This window comes from Odontomachus brunneus, unplaced genomic scaffold, assembly GCF_010583005.1.
Source record: "Odontomachus brunneus isolate Ranch 3 - 2012 unplaced genomic scaffold, Obru_v1 Obru_scaffold_025, whole genome shotgun sequence".
NCBI classification, from domain to species: Eukaryota; Metazoa; Arthropoda; class Insecta; order Hymenoptera; family Formicidae; genus Odontomachus; species Odontomachus brunneus.
In genome coordinates, this window is record NW_022639475.1 from 1,328,768 (window position 1) to 1,340,498 (window position 11,731).

The window sequence follows — 11,731 nt, forward strand, 5'->3', positions numbered from 1 at the left end:
CGCAAATATACTACACGCAAAAAAAATCTCAGTTGATGCAAGCGAATAGGAAAATTAGGTGATCAGTATTGGGATTCTGTAACTCGTTATTGGAGTTAACGACAGTTTCGTTATCATTGCGCAGCTTTTCTACGGTATACAAAAGCTGCGGTATACAACGATAACGAAACTGTCGTTAACTCCAATAAGTTACAGAATAGGGCTACAGAAGCGATATTTCGGTTTTGAAATATTTCTGTTGTCGCAACCGAAAATATTTGTCTGAACATTCAGTGATATTAGAACTCGTTCAAGCAACTGAGAACAATTGACTATACAGAAGCCTCATAAAGGAATTTTTCTGTTCCCACAGCCGAGTTTTCATCTGGTCCCTGAGCAACCGAAAATTCGGTTGCACCAACAGAATTGTCTTTTCCGTGTAGTTATTTCACGAACGTTTTTAATTACTAGAGCAGCACAGGCGCGTGCTATCTAGTTTTCGTGCTGTAGATATAAATTATAACTATAATATGTAAATATTAACAACCATACAGAAAGAACGATTTGGTTAAATCAAATAAACACTTCTTTGGAATAGTCCAGACGAATTTTTTGATTGATCGAAGAAAATTTTGCTTGACGCAACAAAAATATTTATTTGCGGCTTAGTTCCAAAGACATATTTTTGTTTTGTAACCAAATAATTTTGGACTATTCCAAAGAATAAGTTTGGACTATTCCAAAGAAACGTTTATTTGATTCAACAAATCGTTCTCTCTGTGCACAGGATCGGAAAACATGAAAAATATTAACATACATAAAAAAGCAAATTGGTTTCTTCTTCATGCGCTTAACGCTTTCCCTGCGTTAGAAGAGGTTTATTGAACCTCTAGAATATTGGTATCTAGAATTTATACAGATCTTTGAAATATCAGATCCTTGAGTCGCTCGCTCATGGCTCGTCGATCCCGTGGATCCCCGATTCATAAATTGTACATTCACGCGGGACAACTTGGAGAGTTACGTTCATGGGATCCATGGACACGGACGCATGACGTCATCCCTTTTATTATCGAGGGGTTGGAAGTGCGCCTGCTATCGGCGGAACGGACGCGTCGCGCCCCGATACCCGTTCCCGCCGATTTAGCTCGGAGCGGAGCTGAGGGTCGTCGACGAAAATATCCTCAGGGTTGATCCTCGTTCGAACGAATCTTCAACGAACGCGACGGTTTCAACACGAGAACACGTAACACCGACCGGCCTATACAGGCTGAATCCGCGAATTTCCCTCGAAATCGGACAGACCGCGTCGACGCGACCTCCTCAAACGCACGTCGTCGTTCGCATTTCGACGGGACACCCCGTATAAATCACCTGCTTTCACTCGACGAGGAAGGAGGTAGGTAGGTAGGTAGGTAGGTGGTAGGATACGTCGAGCGTGCGATCGAGAGCGTGAAATTCGTGGCGCGTGAGATCGGGCTTCGGTTTCGCCGATCACTAATTGCCGAGGCGCGGCGAGCCGATTCCCGCTTGTTGTGTCCGGTCTGTGTCTGTCGGTTTGTCTGTCTGCCCTGTCTGCCTGGTGTGTGCGCCACTCGCACGATAATATTGATCAAGCTGCCGCTGCCAAGCCGACGAGGACGACGAGAAGGGGCCGCGAGAGCCGTTCGTGTGAGTCACTTCGAGCTGAACCGATTCTGCCAGCCGAAGAAACTGGATCGCCGCGAAATGCTCGCAGAAGGTGGACGTAGAAGACGGAACGCGGTAAACCTCGCTAATGAAGAACAAGTGCCTTTAAGGGTGCCCGTTGCTCGCTTCTTCGCGCTATGTTACCTCGAGAGCACGACCTCGTACCTAGTTGGATTTGCTTCAGCCGAAAGAAGTGGCCCCTTCGTCTCCTCGTAATGAAAAGTCCCGTTGATTTCTCCTTTCGCCTTAAGCCCTTGTCCGCAATCTTGTTTTAAGACGTAAGCCGTAAGAAATTGACCAATTGTGGTTGATTTTTAGAAGAATAATCGACTGTGATTGATCAATTTCTTACGGCTTACGTCTTAAAACAAGATTGTGGACAAGGGCTAACGTTTTGCTGGCTTTTGAGCAACAAGGCAAGAGGGGCCAAAAACAGGATACAATCACTTAAGCAATACAATCACAGATATTATCCAATACAGAGATATGACACACACGCTTTAGCAAATAAATCGATCAACAGTTCAATAAAACTTGAATTTTCAACATTCTTAACACTCACAAAACGAAGATATTCAAATTATTTCATTCCAAATGTTCCTTTATTGGAACTGCGACTGATAATGAGCACAAAGGATTAAAGTAAAGATACCAGGGAACAAGTTATTGTAAATATTGTCTAGAAATGCGAAGTGATATAGCATTTATTGTGAATAATACTTTGGTTGCAGCAACCAGATATCGTCATTGTAACTCAACAATTACTCTGTGGTTGCAGCAACCACACAATTATTCCATATTCTGTTGAATCTGGTTGACATAACCAGATTTATGCATGAGTCAATGTTTTTATCGCATAAGATCTATATAAATCGTCGGATTTGTTGCGAGTGCTCAATCAAATCAGCGATTGATCAATTGCTGTTACATTTGCGACGAAAGCTCACGCTGTCGGGAGACACTCACGATAGCTTTCACATACTGCAAACAGAAGGTCAGGTTTCCCTTCTACATCTCATAACATCAATATTGAAACTTTGCAACCGCGAGAGAGATGCGATAGGATTAGCCGAAGAAGACAGGCCGAGATAATCGGCTCCTGCGGCAGCAATGGCAGCAGGTGCCTCGTCAGCAACATTGTTCTCGCGAGTGAAAGCCCGCGACGACGAGATTCCCGCTATGTGGAGTGTCGTGACGGTGAGGAAGGAAGGAGGGGGGAGGGGGACCGTCGTTTCTCGCGTGGCGGATAAATATTTTCGTCGCGATGTCGCAAAAACGCCGAGAATTTCGACGGCGCACCTCTGCATTACACAAAATGCAAGAAGACCAGAGGGTGATGACTTACCGACGAACTGCCGTGGCATCACACAAACACACACGACATACACACATACTCGCAGCAGGCAGGATATAAATATCGCGCGCGTGAGCGCCAAGCGATCCCTGATGAGAGCAGCGCCTAGCTTTTCAGCACGTTGCTCCCGTATATAACGCATAAACGTCGATATAATTTATTCAACCTGTCGTTAGTGACCCCAACGACTCACATCCTTCCCTTATCGGTGACCCGAATACGAGTTCTCGCCTGTGTCGACTCTCCTCTACCGGAGAGTTCTCCCGTGCTTTAATTAGCCGCACGTGGCTGGCCGGCTGGCTGACTGGCGATCCGCCCACGTTCCACCGGAGGATTATAATTGTTATCCGCACAAATGTGGCTAGACGGATCAGCGACTTCGAGTTATCACGTCTGAGTTAATCGCACGAATCCGTGAAAAATTGAAAATAAAACACGCATGTAAATGAAGTTATATTTTAGTGCCTTTCTCTCTCTCTCTCTCTCTCTCTCTCTCTCTCTCTCTCTCGAGTGAAATGCCGCTCGAGAAGTAAAATGTCGATTCAATTCGAGTGATTTTTCACTCACAGAGAATGAATTTTCTACAATAAATCGTCATTGAATTTACTTCAGGTTTGAGTTAATTTGTTATACACTTACTCTTATAATTAGACACATGTCTGAGAGTTAAAGGTACCATCCTCACTCTTGTGTAAATTTTCTGTAAATTCCTTCAAGCGAAATTCCCCTGGAAAAATCGAGTGACGGCCGAGAATCACTTGAAATGGAGCGACCTTTCATTCATAGGAAGAGCAAATCGTTCCACTCTGCATCGAGCAAATATTTTCATTCGAATTTGAAGAGTGAATCGTCGACGTCACACGGAATCAAGTCCTGCGGATCAGTCGTACTTTGTTTTCATTGACGAAGATGCGTCGTGCTGACTCGCGATTGCGATTTGCATTTCATTGCGCGGCTTCGATGTAATTCCTCGTATAGAGGCGTGGAATGACATTTTCCCGCAGAGTAGAAGACCGGGGGAAGAAGATGGAATTTCAGATGCGCGTGTGTTCTCGCACGCGATTGCGAAATCGCCGCACGTCGCGACATTAGCATAAACTCTTTGTTGTTGGTGACGTTGCTCGATCCGCCGGGATCGCTCGATATCGCCTCGGCTTCTAACGCGTCGGTATGCGCTTCTCCCCGATGAGCCACCGTGAAACGACGTTAGAATGTCGACGCAGCCATCTCTGGTAGACTGTTTTACGATCGGCACGAAAATTTACGAAGTGACAGAAAGTGGAACTGTATGTTGTGTCCAACGTTAAATAATTTATGTTTTTTCTCTTCTCTCACTCTTTCTCAATTTTTTAAGGTGGATTCTCACTTAAAACGAGTGAAAATTTAAAAGTTAAATCACTTGATTTCGAATAACTTGGTTATCAGTCTACTTCCTCGATGGAATGTTGTTCGAAGAAGTCTAGAGAGAGAGAGGGATAGAATCATTTTTATCTTTTATTCGGAGAGTATCAGCATATTTTTTCTTCACCTTGTATAACCAAGAAAGGAACTTAGTTTACAATTATATTCCTTAACTATACACATCTCCATCCATTTCTTATCTCTATTATCTAATTACTATCCGATCTCTGCACTTCTCTCTTTATTTATTTTTTTTCTTCAATTTTCTTTCATATCTTGTTGATTTTATTATACCATTCTATACTTTTTACTAACTTCATAAAGTAATTCTTCTGCCTTTTTCTTCACTTTATGTGTCTCCTTTAACTTATATCGCTAAGGAGTTTTCCATATCCTATTATCTTTCTTATATTTTAATCTTCTTACTTGTATAGCACCTGTGCCAACAGTCCTTATGTCATCTTTCTTCTGCTTATATCTTTATTTTGCTTTCTTATTCTACCCAATGACCAAACCCTACCCTTTCCACTTTATTTCTCATATCCTCTTCTTCCTCCATACTTTATGTATTTCTATGCGTATACGTGTCTGCTTTCTATTATTACTTATTATATATTTACTCTATCGATAAAATTTCCTCTGTATTACCATACAGTATTACTTAAGCTTGCCTACGCTATCCTAACTATCCGTTCTCCTGACACCATAACCTCTATTATCTATGTACTTTTTCTACCTTGAATCTTGCTTTCCTACGTAACGCCTTGTTTCGCCTTCACTTACACACTCTATCTATGCACTCATTCTCTTACATAATTTCCCCTTGAATTCTTTCCTGGACTCAATATCAAAATATATCAAACTCATGCATCAACCATCCACTTGCACACCATTTAACAAGGAACACTAGGCAACTCAAAAATTCAAAAAATTCTGAAACTTTGCAACTTATGTGCAGCTTGTGTGCAAGTAGAGTTCATCCGTAACACAAAACTATTTTTTGCTCGTGCGGAATTAGTTTTAGGGGGTAAAACATCCCTTTGAAAAAAAATTGGTTTTTTTCTTTTGAAGCAAATATCGTCGAAACTATAAGAGATAGAAAAAATTTTTCAAAGAAAAAATTGAATGATTTCAAGAGTACTTTAGAACTATAATAAAAAAGTTTGTTTTAATTGTATATTTATTGTATACTCCCAACCCCACTCCTATTTAAAAAAATTTTTTATTACAGTTCCTAAAGTACTCTTGAAATCATTAAATTTTTACTTTGGAAAATTTTTTCTATCTCTTACAGTTTCGACGATATTCGTATCAAATGAAAAAAACCGATTTTTTTCAAAGAGATGTTTTACCGCCTAAAACTGTAATTCTGCACGAACAAAAAATAGTTTTGTTACGGATGAACTACTCTACTTGCACATAAAGTTTCAGAATTTTTTGAATTTTTGAGTTGTCTAGTATTCCTTGTCTTTTGTTTTCTCTCATTTGACAAAATAATGTCTTGCTTTTAATCAAGATTTTCCGTAAGAGAAGATAATCGAATTAAATAAATGAAGGAAGTATAAAATCCAATCTCAAACGCGCTCAAGGCACTAAAGCACAGAGCAATAAGCCGAGCGAGGAACTCACCAAAGTCATGAAGTCGCATCGATTTGCGCGCAGGGGGTAGTGACCTTGTCTTTCTTGCGTACGTGGACTTGTTTCACGCGTGACCATATGGTCGACATGTGCCGGCCCTCGTAAGCGCACGTGTGCGCACCAGGATGCGGCCGCGAATGAGCGTGAATAATCGCTAAAATCGGCATGGGATTCCAGTCATTGTCGCTCTTTACCACTTACCATTGCCGTCGGCTGGCAGGCATGAAGGAAAAGAAAGACCTCGCGTAAGATCCAGTTTGTCGTGGAGCGCGCTAAGGGGATTCCTCCGTAGCTCGAGTCGTCCTCGATGTCGTGCGTTTCCCCGGCGTTGTGAACGCACTTTAACACGTATCATGTTGCACGTAGGATTAGCGAGACCGCAGTTGTTCCAAAGGTTACGCATGACTCACGGAGCTGGCGAGTCGCCGAGCAAAATCATAGGAAATCGCTCTCCCTTCGCTCAAACCTTTGAGAAACGCGATGAATCCGAGAGATTAACACTTTGCGCTCCGAGTTACACCTTCGCTTCGTTCCTCTTTATAGTCGACACATGAAAGTTCAGTTACTTCACGACAGTAACGTGTAGTCCGCGTTTAATTCGATATTTTAATATCTGACCAAAGAAACAACGAGTCAGTTTCTTAATAATTTAAATAATGTAATTATTATAATTAGATAAATAATAACATGATAAAATAAAATATATATTATATAGAGTATTCATGTGTATATAAAAATTGATATATAAAATCTGCTGGAAAAGAAATGCAATAACATGCGGTGATGCACATACATCGAGAGAGAAGATATTTACAAAATGAACAATATTTATTGGATAATAATATATCAATTTAAATCTAAGTTCTTTTATTTAAATAGAATAAACAATTGCTTTCATGAAAAACTAAAGTTTTAAAAAAATATATATTTTCTTATTTGAAAAATATAAAAATACTATAAGTAAATATGTTTTATTAGAATTTACCAAATAGTTTTTATTTCTTATTTTTTCATTTGGTATAGGTATATTTCGATGTAATAAGACCGCAAAGAATTAAAATCCTCGATGAAGCATGATATCGTCGATTCTCCGCAATGCTCTGTAATTCTGTTCGAGAAACAGAAATTTTTTGAGTTCCCAATGAAAGATTCTCCGGGAATTTATTGTATCGTTACATATCTGTAAACGCTTCGAATAAGAACTGATGGGGGGTTTACTTAACGCGATTATCGACGGTATCCTTGGCGTTCCTGCAGATGCACTTGGACGCGGTTGAATGCAACCTGAAATAGGTGCAACGCGGGCGACGGGCGCGTTGCAAGGAAGGAGCGCGAGTGAGTCTTTCCGGTTTCCACTCGCCGAGAAACAGTGGTAGTAGTATTAGTAGTAGTATTAGTAGTAGTAGTAGTAGTAGTAGTAATAGTAGTAGTAGCAGCAACAGCAGCAGCAGCAGCAACGAGTACTCCATCGTTGCAGCGTAGTAGTGACCTTTCAGCTTCAGGATACTGCTTACCTTATGCAAGCCCGCAGTACACGACGGCGTGGCTGCGGTTTCATTCACAACGAGCACGCTTCGAGCCGCGCTCGATTCCTGTTAACACGGATACTTAGATTCAATAGAATATCGATGTTTACGTCCGCAGACAGGTATCGCAAATCGCATTCCATGAAAATGAGGAACACTCGAACGCGCGGTCCTTTTGCGAACGAATGCACAAAAATACGCTCACTTCTTACAATTCCATTATTCATTGAGATAGTGGAATTATAAGATGGATTATAAGATGGAAATAGGAAATTTGTTGCCGATATATTGCGATATTAATCGAATTAAATCTCAATTGGATCACATATATCGATATAATGTTTCATATGATTAGATTATAATTAACTTACATAAATATACAGGGCGTCCGATAATTCCTTGTGTAGTCGCAGTATAACCCATGAAACTGAATACAAAATTCTCGTACTATTTTACAAACAATCTCGTAAAATTTTGAATTATTAATTGAAGATAAATGTGTATGTGGTACGGCAGACGTGTTGTGATATTGACGTGTGTGCCGTGTTATTAATTAAATAGATGCGTTTATCGTGCGCGATCATCCCGTCAATCTCCCTGAATTGATAACTCAAAAATCCACGCGATTATTCGCAAAATGGTACAGAGCTTTTCTGTTCAATTTTACCTAATCTACAAGCACGATTGCAGGCGCCACTCATCTGCCGTATCGCGCGTGATCATTCGCCAATCTTCTACAATTGATAACTCCAAATTTCATACTTCTGATAACTCCAATTTTGGTTGCTCGCGAAATGGTAGAGGAATTTTCGCATGAAATAATAACCCCCGGAAGCAGAGATCGGCTGAGTGTACATATCTACGGTATTTCGCGCTGCTCTCACGCGCAATCGTTATGCAATTTTTATTACATCCCGGTGCTCTCGATTCGACGGCAGCCGTGTGAGATGAGTTGTCCGCTCGTTTTATTACTGGCCGCGGATGCCGCAATCTCGCTCGCCGTGCATTCGCGGCCGACGACTGAATGACCCACGCTCGACCGCGTGGGAGCTCAAATGAAATACAGATATACCGACGTGGCAAAGGGCTAAAGGGCTGCGATAGCTATGGTGACTCACGCCGTATACCCCATATGGTCGATCGACCTGTGTTGTGAGATTCTCCAGGATCGATCGCCGCGCCCGATTAGACGTTGCTTCGCAGTATAATTAACGATAACGATCTTTCGTAGATCGTTATTTCAAACGGCAATCACGATATCGTAATAATAGTATAGTAGCGGTAATAGATAATTAACGATGCGACTTACTTTCACTTAAGATATAACGCAAGAACGTCTGACGTGGAGAGGAGAATAGAAGACGCGCGAGAGACGCGAAATGGGTGCGTCACATGAGTTCAAGTACAATTTCCTCTGAGGAGAGAAAGAGACGGAGAGAAAGAGGAAGAGATTATTATTAGCCGCGTGGAGAGCTTTTCACGGTCCTCGTCGCAGGTGCAACATCCGGCAGGGAAATTGTTGCGATCGTCTTACGGCGGCTAATTGCTAATTAGGCAGCACAATGGAACGTTACGCACGTCGTCGACTTCGTCATTGTCGAAGTCATCATGTTTGATCACGGCCGTATCATTGACCGTGGTCGACGGCTGTGACGATTATTGAAGACTGCCGCTGACTGGTTGTCTTTACACAGTTTGATCGCCGCTCAACTCAAAAAAATAGTCTTGCAGCCACGCATAGGGAAAATTATTTAGATTAGCTGAGATGGATAAATGACTAGAAAACGCGATATCGCATATGCTGTGTTTAATCAATATTGATGATAGAAGTGGCATTTCTATCTGAACTTTTCATGAAATTTAGCAAGAGAATCTCTGTGTGGCATCCATCCAGATTAAAGGCCAGTTACACTTTTTATAAAAATTTACTGTGGTAGACGGAAAAACCAGCGACGAGAGACAAACGAATGTATAATCCTCACATCCATCTAAATTTGCTTGCAGATATTACTAGAATGCTGTTGCTGCAAATTCTACGTACCACAGACAATTTTGTTAACACAATTTTGCAGATACAAAGAAACAGCGATAAATTTTGACAGTGAGATTTAGAATTCTATCTGGACTAACAAAACATTCTTTTCAGTGGCGTATCGCTTCATTTAATTCCAAAAGACGAAGCTCAAGTTTCTTTAAATTACCTGATTTATGTGTATGTGCTTAAGTTACTGTATAAACTCATAGTTACATTGATTCTCCATTTTAACTCTCTAACCTTAATTTTTATCAAACCTTTACTACTTATATCTCCCAATTTACCATATCAATTACCATATCAATTACACAAACTTCATACACAATACTCTAAACTTTATCCTATTTTACATCTATTCTTTTGTCTTTCCTCTTTCTATCCATCCTCTTTACTACACTCTTTATTTCCCCCTCATCCTTTTGTCCCACAATTTTCTTCCATATCTTGTTAATTTCATTATTCCACTTCCTGCCAATCTCATGAAATGATTCCTACCTATTTTCCTTCATTTCCTATATGTTTCCTACATTGCTAACAAGAAGTTTTTTCTACATCCTATAACCTTTTTCTTACTCTTTATATTTTACCCTTCTTACTTGCACTGTCCCCCAATTCTTCTTCCGTATATGTTTATTTTGCTTCCTTACATCATTCGATAACTAAATTTTTCTTTTTTATTTCTTGTATCCCCTTCTTGTTCCTTGTGTATTTCTGTCCTCTATTATCATTGTACATTTCTGCCTTCTATATATTATACATTATCGACTATCGACTATACATTCCGACTATCGAGATAATTTTCTGTGCATTTACCAATACTAATTTTAGCTTGCCTCTACCCTAACTATCCATTCTTTATGATGCCGTAATCTCTATTATCTATGCACTCTTTCCGACCTGAAAAAGCTGCTTTTCTACCCAACGTCTTGTTTCGCTTTCACTTACACACTATCCACGCATTATTCCTACTTAACTTTTCTTATCTGATCCCCCATACTTGGTTTAATATACTAAAATTATCTTAGATTCACGTACCACGTTAACCAAGCACGCCATCTAACCAAGTCCAATTAGATATAATATATGTATCAGTTGACATATAAAAATTTATCAACAAGCAAATCTCCATGCAAAAAATCGAATTAGTTTGAAACGGTTGAAGTAGCAGTTGTCAATCGGGCTTAATTTCCTGCGACTTGCGATCGCGATGCAATTCGCTCGCGCAATTACCGATATCGAGCGTTTGATCATCGCGATAAATTGTATAACAACACATTATTACAGAATAGACACTGAATGAAAAACGAAAAGAAAAAAAAACTAACTGAAACAACTGATACGCGCACGCTCATATTAGCAATGGCAGGCGGTCGCGATAAGATGTTATCGTTATCAAGCTGTGACGCTCGGCACGCGCAATTGCGTAATGCTGTGTGCGTGTTCGCTATTCGCGTGTCCTCGCCGTGCGTACGCGACTGCCTTTTTTAACGCGCGCGCGTGCTCTCACGATTGCGAGAATCACGGAAAAGTCGGGAGAGGCGATTCGCGATAGAAACCGTCGGGAGAAAACGCGCTGTGACTTTGAAATAAAGTGTCATGCAATCCAACGGTTGCAACAGCTGAATCAGAATTTACCCGTTCTGCTTGCCATGTTCGTTCGTTTTCTTCTTTCTTGTTTGCGTATATCGAACACGACGAGGAGCCCCTCGAGTGCTTTCGGATCAAAGGACTATCGTTGGGCGGATTGAATATTCATTTCGTTAGCAGTGCTCTCGGGGAACGAGGACGACTGTCGGCGTTATGAGAGCGACGGCTGCGACGATTTCGCACTCGTCGAGCGTTGTCTAATTACTCCGAAACGAATTATCTCTCGAGCGCCGCCGATATTCCGATGCGAAACGGAGAATTTCACTCTTTGAGATGATTCGGTATGAAAACTTGTCTCGAGTCGTAAAAATTGTGAACATGTAACATTTGTTTTGCATTTGTCAGATTTATTAGATATAGCAATATATCTGTTCTAATTTGATATAATCATTTATCAATTTATGTGTCAGTAGATTTAATTATATATATATATATATATATATATATATATATATATATATA

At 40.6% G+C, this 11,731-nt stretch overlaps 1 protein-coding gene across 3 annotated transcripts in view; it reads left to right on the plus strand.

Moving 5' to 3' along the window:
- LOC116842479 (wiskott-Aldrich syndrome protein family member 3) overlaps positions 1-11,731 on the plus strand; it is a 32,619-nt gene that overhangs the window by 12,329 nt on the left and 8,559 nt on the right. Inside the window, exon 1 of one of the 3 annotated variants that reach the window (XM_032811750.1) lies at positions 11,390-11,550. The exons of the other annotated variants lie outside the window; for them this stretch is intronic. The gene's annotated coding sequence lies outside the window, so the exon portion shown is untranslated. Of the gene's footprint in view, positions 1-11,389; positions 11,551-11,731 lie in introns of those variants that run through there. 3 annotated transcript variants of the gene reach the window in all.